The sequence below is a fragment of the Bactrocera oleae genome, chromosome 3 (assembly GCF_042242935.1).
Source record: "Bactrocera oleae isolate idBacOlea1 chromosome 3, idBacOlea1, whole genome shotgun sequence".
In the NCBI taxonomy this organism is placed as follows: Eukaryota; Metazoa; Arthropoda; class Insecta; order Diptera; family Tephritidae; genus Bactrocera; species Bactrocera oleae.
In genome coordinates this window covers 31,946,269-31,966,644 of record NC_091537.1, presented here as the reverse complement: position 1 = coordinate 31,966,644, position 20,376 = coordinate 31,946,269, and the positions used below count along the sequence as shown (strand labels likewise).

The 20,376-nt window shown below is 35.6% G+C and overlaps 1 protein-coding gene across 13 annotated transcripts in view; it reads left to right on the top strand.

Annotated features, from left to right (window-relative positions):
- Positions 1-20,376, top strand: part of LOC106622250 (serine-rich adhesin for platelets) — a 154,800-nt gene that overhangs the window by 30,678 nt on the left and 103,746 nt on the right. For 2 of the 13 annotated variants that reach the window (XM_070106367.1, XM_070106365.1), the window contains one exon: positions 346-516. The exons of 10 other annotated variants lie outside the window; for them this stretch is intronic. The gene's annotated coding sequence lies outside the window, so the exon portion shown is untranslated. The remainder of the gene's footprint in view (positions 1-345; positions 517-20,376) is intronic. One more of the 13 variants, XM_070106368.1, reaches the window with a different exon arrangement.

Below are 20,376 nucleotides of genomic sequence, written 5' to 3'. Positions count from 1 at the left end.
GCATACTGGAAAGTGAAAGAATCATATGGAATTCAAAATTGTGCCATATGGAAAGCAGGCGTGGTTGTAGTTCGATTTCGATAAGTGGCTTAGGAGATATGTATATTAATTCTATTATAGTCGGGGCCACGCGCACTTATTCAAAGTTTTAGCCCACAGGTGCCCCTGCTAATCCCTTGCACCAAATAACAAGTTTATATCTTAATTTAGAGCTTAGGTTTCCATTAATGGCGTTATGTGGGCGTGCCGGTAGTCCGATTACGCCCCTCGATAAACTCGTCCTCACATTTTTGCCAAGAAACACGTTTACCAAGTATCATTACGATATCGCAATTTTTATTCAAGTTACAGCTTGCACAGACAGGCGGAACATACATCCGACGGACGGACATACATCCGCATTTCCACTCGTCATCCTGATCATTTATATATAAATAATATATAAAATCTTAGAGGCAAATTAAAAAAAGATACAAATGGCGTGTTAAGCTCCTCGTAGACACAAATCGGTCGATGGTAAGTGCATTCCTTCAATAATGTACACATAATATATGCGTTATAAGATACATGAGCAAGCAAACACAAAAACCCAAACCTTAAAAGTTTAAGGTACAACAATTTTGAAAAACAAGAAACCGACCTGTAAGCCCGTTAACAACACCAACAAAAACGATTACAAAAAAACAACAACAGCAAGAATAGTAACCATAGTCAGCACAAAGGAGCAAAGAAGTCCCAGCAGTGCGAATAAAAGTGTAAATAAAAAAGCCAAGTACAATGAATAAATAAAATTGAAATGCCTGAGCACAGTGCCCTAGCAGATTCGTTTATAACAAGACTTCGCGATGAAGACGACGTCGAGCGGACAAAAGCAGGAAGTGAATGGCAATTGAATGGCAAAGCGCACCATAGCGTCATCAAATGCGTCAAATTAAAAAGGCAGACCAGACGGTCTTTCAGACTAAAAGGAATATTTTGTATATGCATACATGCTCACATATTCATTCATACATTTTTGTGTGTATGGATCTGTACAGTCCAATAGTCAACTCAGCAGGAACTTTGCTATTTGATAACAGTGTGGCAATGTGGAAGCAACAATGGAATTCCAACTATTATGGTATGCATCAATGTGGCGGACACACCCTTAGAAAAATTATGTACACCACCCTGAGTATCCAGGACTCACTTTCATACTGAGAAAAAAGCACCAAAGTTATTATTTTTTTAAACATTTTAGTTCACATACTAATACAAAAAAATGTTTAAACTTAACATACATTTAATATTTATAATATTTTCTGAGACCATGTAAAAATTTTAGAAAATAAAAACTTGAACGAAAGTAAATCTTAGAATATTGCGAGGTAAATAAAGAATTTTATATTATATTATAGGACAGGTAAAAAGTTCGTTCGGTTTTTTATTGATTTTTCAAAAGATGATAACTTTGTGTACATTTGTCCGATTTAAGTCAAATATGCGCCGTTTTGTTCGTAAACTTGTTGCCAACGAGACGCCAACTTCATTATACCCCTCTCGTAGAAGGCTGTTTGCAAAAAATTTGGAGAGCCAATTTTCACAGGCCTCTCTTGGGGCTAACTACTCACCATTAAGCGCGTTCGCCGTGGACAGGAAAAGATGGTAATCACTTGGTGCCAGGTCCAGTCTATAAGGTTGGTGCATTATTACCTTCTATCCGAGCTCCCGGAGCTTCTGGAGCGTCACCAAAGACGTGTGTGGCCTGGCGTTGTCCTGGTGGAACACAATTCGGCCGAATTGAGCGTTTGGCCATAGGGGAGCAGCTCGTAGTAGATGATTCCTGGCCAATCCCACCAAACACACAGCAAAACCTTCCTGGCCGTCAATCCGGTCTTGGCCACCGTCTGGGCCGCTTTCCCGAGCTTTGACCACGACCGTTCGCGCTCGATGTTGTCGTAAGTAACCCATTTTTCATCACCAGTCACAATCCGCTTCAGAAACGGGTCGATTTCGTTGCGATTCAGCAGCGTTTTGCAGATGGAAATTCGGTCCATCATGTTTTTTTGCGTTAGTTCGTATGGCACCCAAACATCGAGCTTCTTTTTGAATCCAGGGTTATGCAAATAGTTCCAAACGGGTTTCTGGCTTATCTTTAGTTCCTCAGCAATTAAATAAGTGCTCACGTGACAGTCTGTTTCCACTATTTCCATGATTTTATTGCAATTTTCGACGACGGGAGGCCCGACGCGTGGTGCATCTTTGACATCGAAATTACCGGAACGGAACCTAGTCAACCACTTTTGTGCTACTCGTTAGTTTACAGTATCGGGCCCATAAACTAAATTAATTTTTTCAGCCGCTTTGACTGCTTTTTCGCCTTGATCGAAAAAAAATTGTAAAATATAGCGAATTTTCTCTTTGTTGGTATCCATCTTTGACGAGCGCTCACAACGTACTGGGTAAATCAATCGAAAAACTGTCAAAGACAAACTTTTAGCGCGAATGAGCACCTTTTTTAGCGCCGTATAGTATGACATGATGCGACACGTAACACTAGTACTATGGAGAATAACGCCATCTTTTAGATAAAAGCAGAACGAACTTTTTACTTGACCGAATATTTCATTTTAGGAGGTTTTCTTCACATGCAAAATAAAAAATCGTGCAACTGTTGAAGTTACTTAATCGAAGCACATGTCAAACGTACAAGTATATCTTGGCACAAGTGAGACAAATTGGTTGTTTTGAAGTGAAGCTTTTGGTTCTATTTTTTAATTTTGCAAGTATAAGATTTCCTTCGTTCCCTGGCTAATTTATCAGTTTGGGAGCTGTGGTATTCTCAGTTATTCAAGTTTTTTATTAGTCCAAGTAAGTAATAAATCGCCGTCTAATCTGTATTACAAATTTTGATAGAAACGTCTGCAAGATTAAGGTTTTCCATCATCCGTTGAGAATTCTTGCGTAAGAGGTTATGTTCATCAATTGAACTTTTCGTGTCGGAGAGACCACTGACCGTTTGAACCTTTTCTTACCATATAAATAATTATAATCTGCCATTTGCTCTTCTTCACCTTCATCCTCGATATCACTATTGGAATACCATGTAGCAGTATCATGGTCAGTTGGAATGAAATCAGCATGACCATTCTCCGAAAATACTTCGGAAATATGATCTCGAGAAGGATAGTCCTGCACGATCAACGCATTCTTCTTCCAAATCGCTTCCATTCTCATCCTCCTCGAGCCATTTTGCCATTATTTTTTTCAGCAGAATTATTCATAGGTTTCCTACTTCTACATGTTTTACGATTAGCCGACATAATGAATCAATACTGATGAAAAACCTAAAAAATTAATCAAATTAAGCTTTCTAACACTTGTGCACCAAAATCTTCTTACCACGCGTTTTCCACGCGATTGAGGAAGATAAACGAACGTGAATGTGTTTGTTATGAGGCGTGTAAATATTGAGTGAGTCTCGGGGACTCAGGGTGTGCGAGTGAGGGTTAATGGAATAATCCTATGCAACCATTTATACTCTCGCAAGGTAAAGTACTATACGTTTTTTTCGTTCCGTATATATTTTAATGAAAAGCATTGTAAAATATTCTCCCTGAATTTCAATACTACAATGTCCAAAGTAAACAGAACCTTTACAAAAAAAGACAGAGCAAATGGTTTTATCGGCAAAATCAATTAATTTTATTCAAAATAGTCTCCTTCTGCTTTAATACAGCTTTTAGCACGGTCCGAAAGCATGTCCAACGAGTGTTTTAGCTCGTTGACCGGTATGGCTGCCAGTATGCCGGTGCAAGCCTTTTGAATGGCCTCCACGAATGCATAACGCTTTCCTTTCATCGGCAAATGCATTTTTCCGAAAAGGTAGAAGTCGTCCGGTATCATATCAGGTGAATACGAGGAGTGTTTGATTGTTAAAATGTGATTTTTGGTCAAATAATCGGTGACAAAAGTCGATCGATGAGACGGCGCGTTATCGTACAACAAACGCCAACTTCCATCTTCGCGATATTCGGGCCGAAGACGTCCAATACGGCGCACCAAACGCTTCAAAACTCCAAGGTAGAATACCGCATTAACATTTTGGCCGGGTGGAACAAATTCTTTGTGGACAATACCCTTTTAATCATAAAAACAAATCAGCATTGTCTTCACTTTTGACTTTTCCAGGCGCGATTTTTTGGGTTTCGGCTCGTCCGCCGCCTTCCATTCAGCACTCTGGCGTTTCGTTTCAGGATCATATTGAAAACACCACGTTTCGTCACCAGTCACAATCTTTTAAAGGGAGTTCGGGTCTTTTTTTTCTTCTTTAATGATGTCCTTTGAGTGTTGAATTCTGAGCAATATTTGGTCGTCAGTCAATTTGTGCAGAACAAACCGTGCACAACCCTTTTGTAAGCCCAAATGTTCGGTCAAAATGCGATAAATCGATATTTTGGAGATGTTCAATTCTATTTCCATGAATTTCAATGATGATTTCGGCTGATGTTTTATGAATTCACGCACAGTTTCGATGGAGTTTTCGGTGATCACGGATTTTGGTTGGCCCACATGTTCATCGTCATTTATGTCCTCACGACCACTTTGAAAACGTTGAAACCACTCGTGCACTCTCCTACGGGATAAGCAATCATCGCCATAAACTTGTTTCAACAATTAAAACGTTTCGGTAAAAGTTTTACCAATTTTTAAACAAAATTTAATGTTGGCTCTTTGTTCGAAGCTCATTTTCGCACCGATGACAAAAACAAACTGACACTTAAAACGCAATAACTTCACTTCCAATAAATGAAAAGTCATGAAATTTTTACTGTTTATTTTGGAACGCACCTTGTAGAGCTAATAGACTGACCGGTATATTCGGTAAAAAATCAGCCATATGCATTGGTGTCCACATATTTGGTGTCTGAGTCATTGAAAAGTTATAGTCCGATTTTGAATATTTTTTGGCTTTAGATTAAATACCCTTAGCAAACTATTTGTACAATGTTTTACCCTAATAACTTTATTGCTGTTTGATTTGTATACTGTGGAGTGAAAGAATCAGATGAAATTTAAAAATTTGCTATGTGGGAAGTAGGCGTGGTTGTCAACTAATTTCGCCAATTTCCATAGCGTGCAAAAGTAATAATAGGATAACCTTACACACCAAATGCAATGGCTAAAATTGGTAAAGTAGTTTCTGAGATATGGAATTTTACCTAAAAGGGGGAGGTGCCACGCCCATTATCCAATTTTTACAATGGCTCCCCTAAAGCGTCTTCCTGGCATACCGGCTTTGAGATTTAAAGGTCGTGGATATTTTATTAAGTGAACTATCGCACATTTAGTAATTTTCAACATAACCATTATATTATATAAGGAGTGGCGTGGTTATTATCTGATTTTCTCTAGTTTTACAGTGTATAAAGAAATACTAAAGAGATTTCTTCTCAACAAGTTTGGTTGAAATAGCTTTGAAAGAAGTATGAGCTAGTCAATCGGAGATCTGCGGTTATTTGGGCATGTTATTGGTGTTCGCTGCTTTTAGCGATTCGGGCTTATCGTCCCATTACGGTCTCTTTTATTCATCTCGAACACATTTTTTTAACGGTGTCGTCACTTTTGTGTTTCGAGAGCATCAACTCCCTACTTATGTATATCTAAGTAAACAAATACTTTTGAATTCAGTGAATGCGGATTTGTCACATTGGCTTCACAAATGAGCTCTCCATGGCAGAACGGACATAATGTTGCTCAAAATTTAGTGTATTTTGTATCACAGGAAATATAAATATGGACGCAAGAAGCAGAATTGACTTGTTGTCGTAAAAGAAATTCAGCAGATATGTTTACACCACCGTATTTCGCAATTGGTCTAAACCGTATGATTAAATCTTCGGCCTTCCGACCTTCTCCCATGTCATATGTTGTTCATCAATTCAAGCAAGACTGAAACATTTTTCGATTTCTTGACCGTCCAAAAAATTTCATAATTTGAAAACATAAATTTTTTGTTGAAATTAAATAGCTAAAATTTCCTTCATTTCGTTCGAAAACAATTACCGGAATTCTTCGAATGTGCTATTTGATAAAAAGATCAAGAGGATCTTCGCTATCTACATATAGTAGGTACGTTTGTCATCCATTTGTTATTATTTCTTATAAGCCAGGACTTTTCACTGAAATATTTTGAGCTAATTCTATGCTATGGTGAACCGACCTTAACAATAAATTGGCTACTGTAATAGGCCTTAGATAATAATATATGTCAAAATTCGAAGGGATATATTGGCAAATAAAAAAGTTTTCCATACAAGTCAGTGTGTATGGTCCGATCTAAACAATTCGTTCGGAGATTGTAGCATTGCCTTGTATAACATTCCAAATTACATAAAAATATTCAATAATAAAAAAGCTTTGCATGTAAGTATTTGATTTTGATTGGTCAGTTAGTATGGCAGCTGTATACTATAGTGTTCCGATCTGAAAGTTCTTTCGATCTTTCTTCGAAAGTGGTAGTTGTATAAAGTTGTATAAGCTATGCCGAAGTTTTCCATGCAAGACATGGCTCAACGACTTAGCTCATCACGCTGTTTTTTTTACATATATTTTATAGGCTCTCCAACGTTTCTTTCCGGATATTACAAACTTCATGGTAAACTTAATATACCCTGTTCAGGGTATGACTTTTAGGGGTGTGCTTTAATTTTGACCATTGAATTTTTGTGTACCGTGAACCATTTTCGGTGAAACTTTTGAAATCAAAATATAATAAACAGTTGTATGTTATTTTCTTATAACTAAATACGTATGTGAATAATATTATATATTTAGTATATAATAAACTTTTATTTCTGATATCTTTGTTTGAAGAAAAATAGCAGTTTCAAAAAATGCTTTAATTTTGGCTGTATGTATGAAAGACAATGATTGTTGTAATAGTTGGTATATAATTTGCTGAACTTAAAATATCTGAATACAATGATTTAGGTTGTACGTCCGTCATTGTATTCTCCAACAACCTGATACTGTATTAAAAAAAATAACATATGTTGCTCCAGTTTAAAGTTTCATGATATTTTCCATTTGGGACACGTCAGTTTGAGGAATGTTGAACATGTCAAATATCTTCCAAATGAATCCGATTCAATCTACCATAATCAGAGCAAATTCAATTCATGAATATTTTAACGAACAGGCGGTGTCCAGTGCAAAAGAAGTGAAATTAAAATTTTCAACAACGTTTTTGTCATTTTGACATGCACGCATAACATTTGAACCCTTGAATCGGTAGTGAAGGAATGCTAACAATGGATAATAGTGAATGGTCTACGTATTGTCGCCTAGTGCCGCAAGAAAAGCTATTGCAAAAATATAGCAAACGAATGATATCGAAAAGTTGCATAGTTATTGGTGGCGTAGCATCGCTAAGTTGTACGCGCCATTAATACTAATTTATATTCGAATAAAAACATAGTCTGTTAGCTGCTGATTTGCCTGCCGCACTCTTGTGTTTTAATTTTTGTTTTTTGCGAAAACCATTTTTCGTTGGGCTGTTTTGCTAAGAAAGCGTGTGTATTTGTGTTTCATTAATTAAAATTTTAAGCTTGCAGCCGTGGGTTTGATGGTGTGAGCTTAGATATTTTATACTCTTGCAACGTGTTGTTACAGAGTATAATAGCTTTGTTAACAAAATGGTTGTTTGTATCGCCATAAACTAGTCGAGTTAGATATAAGGTTATGTATATATAAATAATCAAAATGAAGAGACGAGTTGAATTCCGCGTGACTGTCTGTCCGTCCGTCGGTCCGTCTGTGCAAGCTGTAACTTGAGTAAAAAAGTGAGATATCTTAATGAAACTTGGTGCACATGTTTCTTGGTACCATAAGAAGGTTGGTATTTTAAATGGGCGTAATCGGACCACTGCCACAAAACTCCATTAATCGCAAACCAATAAATTGCCATAACTAAGCTCGACAATGAGACACAAGACTGTTATTTGGTTTAACGATTCACATTTGGAAGGAGCATCTGCAGTTTAAAAACTGTTTAAAAGTAGGGTGTTTTCGCTCCTTAATAGGTTTAATGTGCATATATCCTCAGTCTTACTTAAGCTATAATATCCAAGTTCGCTGAGGTCAAATATTTTTTGCATCCCTATCGACAGTGTGAATATGGATGAAATCCGAGGATAACCCCACCCACTCCCCATATAAAGCTTTTGATTAAAACTACTTAAAGTGCGATAACGCATTAAATAAACAAATAAGAGATTTTGAATTTTACACATATGTTGTTACAATTAAGCTTAATGGGAGCCAATACGATAATTGGACAATGGATGTGGCACCGCTCATTTTTAGGTGAAACCCCATATCTTGGGATCCACTTGACTGATTCCAACTAAATTTAGTAAGCAACATTATCCTGCCTATGTAACAGTGCAAAATTCGGATCAAAATCACGCTTACTTCCTATGTAACACTAATTTAAATTCCATCTGATTTTTTGACTTTCTTTATTCAAATAAAGCACTAATGAATATATTGAAATAAAACTTTTCAAAACCAGTAAGGTATAAACCTCATATCCCTAATATAATGAATTCCCGTCTTCTGGTTGACGTTTTCTATATCAACTCAAAGTATTAAATTAATTTTCTCCGGTTGAGTTTATATCACATAGGTATATCACTTCATCACTGAAGATGTTTTCAGTTAAATTTTAACTGACGCGAAGTAGAGTATAATAATACAACTAAGTGAGTCTATGACCTGTAATATAACTTAATAAAATATCAAATTTGATTTAATTCATTCAGGATTTCACAGAGCAATGAATGTTGAATTCTTTCGCAATATTTTTTAATATAAAGTTTTGCCAACACGTGAAGGTTGCCGGCTTTGTTCCTTGCAAGTTGCAAGAGTATAAAATGTTTGATTACACCCGAACTTAACCCATCCTTACTTGTTTTAAATTAGTTTTCATTTAAGTTTGAGGCATATGCTTGTCAAATGCATTAAATTACTTATTAGCAGTTTTGTCCGAAAAATTTGTTGAGTGTTTCAAGCATAGCATTCAAGATGTGGCAGCGTTTGCACCTGTCTTATTGTTGCTGTACATGCATTCATTCATATATGCATATTCAATACATGTATGCATATAATTGTACATACTCGCACCTAAATTATTTTAAACAAGCAATTCTATTAGTTAGACGAGTGGCGACAATGTGTGCCAGTACAAAAGTTAATTTAATCGTACAAAGCATTTAGTTGACAGTAAAAACCTTCTAACGCGGCCTTCGCTACACATAAGTAGGTATTTATAAATGTACACATTTCATTATATATGTACAGTATATACCCTATATACAAACAAAGTGACACTGTTAAGTTAGGTCGCCATCCTTAGACCCATATGAATGCATACTTACATATTATACATATGCATACAACATATTTGCGCAAGAAAGACGTGCTACGACCATTAAACTAAGGTTAGTGACTGTCACCATGTCTGGCTGTCGCTGATTACTAAAGTAGGATACCAATGCGGTAATATGAAATCGGTGGAAAAAACTATGCGCTAACCAAATTGCACTAGAGGAAATCTGCTTAAATAACAAAAAAATACGTTAACTTCGGTTGCACCGAAGCAATACTTGTAATACCCTTCACAAATACAAAACATTCCTTACAAGAACTTTGGTCAGTCAGTTTGTATGGCAGCTGTATGCTATAGGGACTCGATCTTAATAATTTCACATAAAAGCACTTTATTTCGATCGTTCAATTTATATATCAGCTATATGCTATAGTGATCTGATCTACATAGTTTCTTCGGAGATTGCATCTTAGGAAAAGCCCATGCCAAATTCCATTAAGATATCTTTTCAAAAGAAAAGGTTTTCTATACAAGCACTTTATTCCGATCATTCAGTTTGTATGGCAGCTATATGCTATAGTGGTCCGGTTTCTTGGTGAGAAAAGAACGTATGCAAAATTTCAGATCGGGAACCTAGTTCGCATATATACAGACAGACGGATATGGATACGTCGACTCAGCTCGTCAGAGCCTCCGACGTTTCCTTTTGGGTGTAACAAACATCTTGACAAATTTAATATAATAATATAATAATAGGCATATTAATTTGGTGATATTACTCATGAAACTAGGTTGGTACTGTATTTTTGGAAAAGGATCTTTTATCTGCCTCGTTCGATTCTATTTGTCTAAGAATTTGACTGTATATATTTTACCTAAGGTGATATTTTGCTTGAAGATTCTCCACCTACCTTACATGAGATCGGGAGCCACTAAGCCCAGCGAAGGTAGCTATGACCTCACTAAGGTAATACAGGTACCAAAATTAGAAGAGTTTCGAAACTAATTTAACAAAGCTGCAGTTTGGTCATATTAAAGAGAACATTGAGTGCAACGCTCAAAATTAATGGCAGACCATTTTGTTAGTTATAACTCGTGGCGAACGTTTTGAAAATTCAAAAAAAATATTTCAAAAGTATTTTACCAAATCTGATTTGTATATATATAAATATATTATCTTCTTTACTTTTATTAGCTTATTTTTAAAATTACAGAAGTTTTCTTCGGTTGCAACAGTTCAGCAGACGGAAATATATTACTTACGGTGTAAGTATAGGTATGTAATTACTGCAATTAATGGGTTTAAGATACATAACTCCCAAATCACTAAAGCTTAATCAATCAAGCTTGCTCGGAACAAATATGTTTAACATTTTCTTTCGAAATTCTAAGAATAGTTGAAATCGAATTATAACCTCGCTTCTCCCCATATAACAGTTATGAATAAATGAAAGCGTCAGACAAACTAAATTTTGAACATTGATCGGGAGAAAGGAGCTAGGCCTATATAGCTAATATCAAGTTTTTCAAACATCAGGTAGACTTCACGCCTTATATGTATAGTATATTGGCCAATATGTGAAGGTGTATTAATAAACTCAGAGACCATCTTTTTCTGCAAATAATATGTGGTAATCCCAAAAATGGCAAAAATCGGTTCAATACTACCGCTATCTCCCATACCCCTAACATATATACCGTATATATAAGTCAATATGTAAGATATCTTAGCAAAATTAACTTAAGCGCTGGTTCGCCGCGGTCTGGCATAAACTCGTTTTTCTTAAAACCACATTTTTCCAATTGATGGAATGCCTACCAGACGCAAAAATTTAGCAATCGCTATGAAATTTTGCATACATGTTCATCAGAAGTTTGTGCAAAAAAATTTAAAATTGTTCATTTAAAAAATAATTTGTGACAAAAAAGAGCCAAAAATCGAAAAAGAAAATTTACATTTTTCATGTTTTCTCCTTCGTTCTAGTACCACGGATGTGGAAAAGTGTACAGATTAAACAAATATATTTTTCCTTTGCGGACGTTTCGCTACCCTCCTTTCCCCTATTTACTTGGATCACCAAAAAAATGCTCCAATGAACTTTTCCGACAAGTGTACGAATATATCAACCTATTATGTGTTCCGAGAAAAATTTCTGAAAAAACAACAGGTTTTCGGGCTAACAAGGTAGACACCCCTTTTAATGTCGATAATATGTGAAATTGGTCTACGAATTACCCCGCCTGACATATTCTATATATATACATATAATGTGTGTCAGTGTGTAAGTTAAATATTTATAAATAGGTTGAAAATAAGTTCTCAAGAATACCTGAGCAACGTCATAAGTTGGTGCAATCAGCTCAGACCTTTTTCTGAGAGTAAGGAGTTAGTGTAGATCTTGGTCTAAACCTCATACACCTTTGGTTAGCGTTTCTCATACTAACCCAATATATTAAATTTAACCTCTTCGGTTAAGCTTATGTCACATATATCACATTTAAAGATGATTTAAATATAATTTTTGCTGAGGGAACGTAAAATATCGTTATGAAACTAACTGTTTTGCCAAAACCCGAAGGATTTCCCCAGATTTTATCTTTGCAAGTTGCGAGAGTATAAAATGCTCGGTAACACCTGAAAATAGCCTTCCTTACTTGTTTTGAATTACACTCCATGAAAGATGTGCCAAAAACATTTGGTAATACTTTCAAAAAAATTTTAAAATGAACACGAAATATTCTAGACAAAAAATTGATCAATGAAAAATAACGCAAGATCTTTACGGAATTAAGCTGTTTAAATGTAGTATATAAATTCGGGACCTGAACAAGTGAGACCAACAGATTTCTCCAAGGAGTTGAAAAATATCCGGTTCAGAGAAATTTTAATAAATTTTTATACTCTTGCAACATGTCGCTACAGAGTATAATAGGTTTGTTCACTTAACGGTTGTGCGTATCACCTGAAACTAATCGATTTAGGGTTATATATACTCATATATAAATAATCAGGATGACGTCACGAGTTGAAATCTGTCTGTCTGTCCTTCCGTGCGTGCAAGCTGTAACTGGAGTAAAAATTAAGATATCTTGCTGAAACTTGGTACGCATGTTCCTTGGCAATCAGACCACTACCACGCCAACAATGTATACCTGTAATTGGGTACAGAAGATTGTATTGGGAAGAGGCATCAATGGTTGAAAAATTGCCTAAAAGTGTTCGTGGTCCAGCCCCTTAATAAGTTAAATCTATATCTAAGCCACTTGACACTTGATGATAACCCCACCCACTCACTATATAACGATTTCGTTAAAAACTACTAAAAGTGCCAAAAATCAATAACTAAACGCGTCATAGACATTAAATTTTACACCCAGGATGACGCAAGAAGGTTTTAAAGGAACCGTTCTCAAACTTGGACGATGGGCGTAGCACCGCCCACATTTAGGCGAAATCATATATCTCCGGGAATGCTTGACTGATTTCAATAAAATTTGGTACATAAAACTATTTTAACTACCCCATGATGAAATGAGCAACTTCTTACCATTAAGCGCGTTCGCCATTAACAGGAAAAGATGGTAATCACTTGGTGCCAGGTCCGGACCATAAGGTGGGTGCATTAGAACCTCCCATCCGAGCTCCAGGAGCTTCTGGCGAGTCACCAAAGACGTGTGTGGCCTGGCGTTGTCCTGATGGAACACAATTCGGCCTCTGTTGATCAAAGATGGCCTCTTCTGGATGAGTGCTGCCTTCAAGCGGTCTAATTGTTGGCAGTAGAGGGCCAAATTGAGCGTTTGACCATAGGGGAGCAGCTCGCAGTAGATGATTTCTTGCCCATCCCACCAAACACACAACAAAACCTTCCTGGCCGTCAATCAGGTCTTGGCCACCATCTGGGCCGCTTCCCCGAGCTTTGGCCACGACCGTTTGCGCTCGATATTGTCGTAAGTGACCTATTTTTCATCGCCAGTCACAATCCGCTTCAGAAACGGGTCGATTTTGTTGCGGTTCAGCAGCGATTCGCAGATGGAAATTCGGTCCATCAGGTTTTTTGCGTTAGTTCGTGTGACACCCAAACATCGAGCTCCTTTTTGAATCCAAGGTTATGCAAATGGTTCCAAACGGTTTATTGGCTTATCTTTAGTTCCTCAGCAATTAAATAAGTGCTCACGTGGTCTGTTTCCACTATTTCCATGATTTTATCGCAATTTTCGACGACAGGCCTCCCGATGCGTGGTGCATCTTTGACATCGAAATTACCGGAACGGAACCTAGCAAATCACTTTTGTGCTACACGTTCGTTTACAGTATCGGGCCCATAAACTAAATTAATTTTTTCAGCCGCTTTGACTGCTTTTTCGCCTTGATCGAAGAAAAATTGTAAAATATAGCGAATTTTCTCTTTGTTGGTATCCATCTTTGACGAGCGCTCACAACGTACTGGGTAAATCAATCGACAAACTGTCAAAGACAAACTTTTAGCGCGAATAAACACGTTTTCAGCGCCGTATAGTATGACATGATGCGACACGTAACACTAGTACTATGGACAATAACGCCATCTCTTAGATAAATACCGAACGAACTTTTTACTTGACCTAATATATTATATTACCGTATGCCGGGCTGTTGCAACCGAAGAAAACTTAAAATAAGCTTATAAAGGTATTAAAAATAATATACATATATAAAAATCAGATTTCTTAAAATGCTTTTGAAATTTTTTGTTTTTGAATTTTCAAAATGTCTGCCACAAAGTATAACTAACAAAATGGTCTGCCATTAACTTTGGGCGTTGCACTCAATGTACTTTTTAGTGACGTCATAGCTACCTTCGCTGGGCTTGGTAACCAATTTTAACTTCAAAAGACCTTATATCGGAACTAGAACTATTACAACAGTTTATTTTGCTTTTGAGCCAACCACTCAAATCCCATCATTAAAAGTAAATAATACTTTATTATGTTTTACCGTGTGTTAATGGTTAACTATTTAAGTACTCATTTAATCAAACACTTTTGACCGTTCTCTTCATGCTTTTGCCTTTCTCTCTTGTAATATTTTTTATCAGCTTTTGCAATTTTGGAATTGTTTATTGTTATGAAATAAAATAAACACACAAACAACAATCTTTAAGTTAAGCGTTTTTACAAGCCGAGCACAGCAATATTGCAAACATAATTTTAAAAATAGATACGATTATGTTACTAGGTCCATTTATTTTATACTGTTTTTAAAATATTTCGTCATATACTAATTCGAATAATTTATTACTAATAGACAAATTAGCAAAAGGTACCTAAACCCTTTAGTGGGTGACGTTCACTCTATATCGGCAGTTTTTTTTTCTAAAAATACAAAAGTTTTACTCCGTGGGCTTACTGCTATGTCCACTTTTTATATTAGGGTCTTCTTCATTAATGAAGTTGATAACCTTTTTAAGCGTGTAAAATATATAGGTATATAAACTGTATAATAAAAATCAATTTACTCTTTTTCCATTCTATATTCCTATAAAAAGCGGTGGTTACTAATTTTCGGTTCCGCCAAACGTTAGTACCTTGCATACTGTTTATTTTGATTGTATTAATAGTCGTCTGCCTTATCGGTGAACCTAGTCACGTTTCCTGAATGGCGATGACAAAGCAGCGACAACAGTAGAATACCAGCAGGCGGTCTAAATGGGCAGCGGAGCAAAAAACCTTCAAATCCGGGGCACAATCGTCCAAGTACAAAACAAATAATGAAACTAAAAATTACAATTTATGCGAACGCAGAAATATGCGTTGTCCAAACATCAGCGAGTTATGCTTTATATTGTATATTATATTTGATTTTATGTAAATATATGTTTGTAAGGTAAACTTGGATTTGTTATTGCAATACTTATTGCGCATGCCCGACGCGCTTGATCGAGAGTCAAGTAAACGGTAAAGTATGCAATTACGGATTGCCATATATCAATATTTATTTCTATTCATTGTTTTTATTCCACTAAACAATTTTATGAGTATTTATGAGTGATTGTACCCTACACTAAAATAAATATAGGATATTATACGTTTTTTGTGTTATTCGATATATTGAAGTTTGCATTTCAATAGTTTGCTTATCTCATACATATTCGGAAATATTGATTACCAAATTATTGATAGTTGATAGCATAGGGATTCGAATTTTCTTAATAGACTATACTTGCAATAATAACGTACTTTACGTATTACGGATTTTCTGTTCACTCAACTCTAGGAAGGCATCTCTACTAATCTTATAACCAAACAAGCTCACCGGGTTATAATCTTGCATCATGTTGCTACAGAGAATAATAATTTTGTTCACCTAACGGTTATTTGTATTATCTAAAAATAATCGAATTAGATATAGGGTTATATATATATATAATATATATATAATTTCCAGGATGACGAGACGAGTTGAAATCTAGAAGTCAAGCTGCAACTTGTATAAAAATTTAGATATCGTAATTAAACTTTGTGGGAAAAAAGTAAGGACGAGTTCGTAGATGGCGTAATCAGACCACTGCCATGCCCACCTATTAAGTGCCATATCTTAACACTAAACTAAGATACAAAATTCGGCACAGGGAATCACAGTAGCAAGAGGCACATGTGGGCTAAAAATTTTGAAAAACTGGGCGTGACCTAGCTCTCTAAAATGTTTAATTTACATATGTCCGGATTACAATCACGGCTCCTCCCCAGTGACAGATTTCGGCTTACTGCTGCCCTATGCCACATTTGATACGCCGCTATTTTGGGTAAAATTAATTTTACTAATTTCGATCCAATATATTATGTTAAAATAACTTTATTAATCGAAATATAATTTTATAAATTAAACTAATAAGCATGACAGATAAATAAGTTATAAACTTTAAACAGGTATATTATATAATAAATACTTTTGTTTTTTTTTAAATTAATCAATTTGAAAATTTGGTCCGCGCTATCAATATATAGTAATGCCGGAGCATTAAGTCTATCTTGGCCCATGCTTGTGGGTATATAAATTTTTACCCTTTTTAGAGTCGAAATAGATCTTTCTCCTGAACAATTTGTCGCCGGAATACCCAAACAAATATAACATCTCGAAGACTCCGTGAACGCAATACATTGCATATTTTTTGTGCAAAGCGTACATCTTCCGTATTTGCTAAGGAATCTTTCAGTTGACAAAGGAATACATTCATTGCCTAACGTCATTTTCAAATCGTCAGGATTGACTAGTTTAATGCCAAGATTTTTCAATTTATTTCTATCTATCTCAGAAAAATCTTTAAAAAAATGTATATTTTCATAAAGCATTTCATATGCACTTTTACGCCCAGCCAATTGTACACTTAAAGTATCTAGAATAGGTTAATACACATTTGTGCGAAAATTTTATTGTCCAGAAAAATATGTTCCTTCATTTACCCGTAACTTAACTGTCTGAATTTTTCTTGTTTTTTTGCGACGTGTATCACAACAATAATAATCGTGAACCCCACATAGTGCTTTGGCTTTTTTTTTCATATTCAGAAAATTGTCTGTCTCTCATGTCTTGAAGAAGCAGACCCAGCGAACTATAAATCGGAACAATGATAAATCAGCTTGAGATTCTTGAAGTTTTTTACTAGCAGCATTGAAACGTACTAAAATTACATTCCAAACGGTGAATAGGATGGCTGTTTCTAAATGCTGTAATTATGAAATGAAAAATGAAATTCGTGAGGAAGATGATGAATCGAATGATTTTTTTTTTTTTGATAAAAATTATTTTTGTAAACAAAAAATGTTCTGACACTTTTGAATGAGCTGAGTTGAAAAGTTATTCAGATTTAGTCATTTCAAAACGCTTCATGCACGTGAGTTATTAATCTCACTAAAGGGACAGAAAGTAAAGAACATTACTCGGTAAGGACTATGATTGATCTAATTAAAAATTAACATCTTACCTGCACAGATTGGGAAGTATATTAATGAATCGAATTATAATATATTCTATAGAAAATTAGGTATAAAAAGTAATCTGAACCAAATTTTGAAATTGATTATCTTTACTTTTTAAAATTAAAGTTCTGGCATTTCAAAAATTTTTCCGCTTTTCAAATTATGCCGCCCTAGGGCCTCGAAAATATCGGTCAATCTGCAAGATATGTTATCGAAATTCGGAGCAAATCCTTTCCTGATAACAGCATGGCTGTGTGTAAAAAATTGTTTAAATTGGATGAGAAGGCTTCTCTTAGCCGCCATATACCTAATGCAAAGATTTTGGAACTTCCGCTTTACTTTATACCGCATATAACGGCCAATATATGAGTTATCTAAATGAAAACGAGAAAGCGTATTTTGCTCATAACAATGAATCTTTGTCCCTAAAATGGAAAAAATTGGGTAAAAACTTGCCCTAGCCCACATACGAGTATAACTAATATCACGAATTTCGGCTGTTACTTCGTATAGATTGGTGATGATAAGTGTACCTTAATGAAACTCTGGGAGCATATTATTAGTATGTGTCATGTGATATTGCCAAAACAATCTTAGACCAAATATATCTAATATACAATTTTCAAACTACCGGTTGGCCTTAAACACATACCGAATTTAAAAAAAATTATGTGGTTTACCACTGAATATGAATGAAATTAGTCTAGACCTTGGTCTAAACCTCGTATCTCTAATATAAAGAATTTCAATTCTCTAGTTGACTTTTTCCACATCAACTCAATATATTAAACTTAGCCTCTTTGGTTGAGTTTATAATATATCACATATTTCTCATTGAAGGATGGTTTTAATATTATTTTCGTTGACGCGATTAATTGCGATGATTGTTATCCGTTCACGATTTCGTCGAATTATGAATGTTGAATACCTTCGCAACATTTTTAGACTCTCGCAACCTGTTGCTACAGAGTATAATAGTTTTGTTCACCTAACGGTTGTTTGTATCACCTAAAACTAATCGAGTTAGATATAGGGTTATATACATATAAATGATCAGGATGAAGAGACGAGTTGAAATTCGGGTGACTGTCTGTCCGTCCGTCCGTCCGTCCGTCTGTCCGTCCGTGCAAGCTCTAACTTGAGTAAAATTGAGATATCTTTATGAAACTTGGAAGAAATTTTTCTTGGTACAGTGAGACGGTTGGTATTGCAGATGGGCGTAATCGGACCACTGCCACGCCCACAAAACGCCATTAATCAAAAACAAATAACTTGCCATAACTAAGCTCCGCAATAAGATAAAAGACTGTTATTTGGTACACAGGATCACATTAGGGAGGGGCATCTGCAGTTAAAACTTTTTTTAAAAAGTGGGCGTGGTCCCGCCTCTAGTAGGTTTAATGTGCATATCTCCTAAACCGCTAATGCTATAATAACAAAATTCACTAGAAGCAAATGTTTTTAGCACTTCTATTGACGGTGTGAAAATAGTTGAAATTGGGTGGCAAATCCGCCCACTCCCTATATAACGGTACTGTTAAAAACTACTAAAAGCGCGATAAATCAAGCACTAAATACGCCAGAGACATTAAATTTTATCTCTGAAATGGTATAAATTGGCTTTATAGGAACCGCGTTTAAAATAGTCAGAGGGCGTGGCACAGCCCACTTTTAGGTGAAAACCCATATCTTGAGATCTGCTTAACCGATTTCAACCAAACTCGGTGCATAACGTTCTTTTCATGTTTCTATGTCATAGTGCGAAAATGGGTGAAATCGGACTACAACCACGCTTACTTCCCATGTAACACCATTTTCAATTCCATCTGATTCTTTCACTTTCCACTATGCAAATCAGGTAACAATGATTATATCGGGGTCAAACTTTGCGTGAATAATGCAATTAAAGTATGCCACCTTGCGGCCAAAAATTGTCTAAATCGACTTAAAACTGTTCAAACCCCTAAGTACTAAATATATGGACCCCATTGCCTATAGTTGACCTTCTACCGAAAATATCAGTCAATCCACAAAGAAATCTCAAACGAGTATACCATTTGACTTTGCGAGAGTATAAAATGTTCGGTTACATCCGAACTTAGCCCTTCCTTACTTGTTTAATATGAAGTTTTGCTAACAATTATAAGTATTTCGTATTTTTCCAGCTTTGATCCTGCAAGTTGCAAGAGTATAAAATATACGGTAACACCCAAACTTATTTCTTCCTTACTTGTTTAATATAAACTTTTGGCCACCTGAAAATACAGGGTGATATGATTTTAAAAAAAACACACTAATTCTTAAAGAAATTCAAATATTTTGTATTTAGTATGAAGTACAACCGATACAATTCACATAAGTTCTGAATTCCTTCAAATGGCCTCCACGAATTCCTTTGCAGGAACGAATTCGATGAACCCAATTTTTGAGTACTTCTTTCAATTGTGGCCATAAAAAATTGGTTATCATCGATCCAAATCGATCTCCATTGACCGTAACGTTGTCACCAGCTTCATTTCGAAATAAGTACGGACCGATGATACCACCAGACCGAAAACCACACCAAACTGTCAAATTATGTGAATGTAATGGTTGTTCATGAATAACTTGTAGATTTCGCACCAGAATCGAAAGTTTTATTTATTTACCGCACGGCAGGTGGTCGATTATTAGGACCATAAAACGGCAAAAGCGCATGAAAAGTTGCACTTAAGGAACGGTTATTTTGATAATAAAAATTAATAATTTGTAAACGTTGTTCTTGCGCATGTCTTTTTATGATGAAATTGTAAACATAACTGCATACAATGAATAAAACATTGCAGATCATGACATATTAAAAATTACCGAAATGGCGCTTAGAAATCATATCCTCCCTATTGGAAAACCCAATATTTCCCATTTTGATCTTTTCAAATGGCGAGAGTATAAAATGTTCGGTTACATCCGAACTTTTGTGTTTTTTTATGTTTACTTTTGCAGTTTGCATAAGACTCATAATTCCTAGTTGGCGCACTAAAGAGTAATGATAAAGTTGTAGATTTACAATC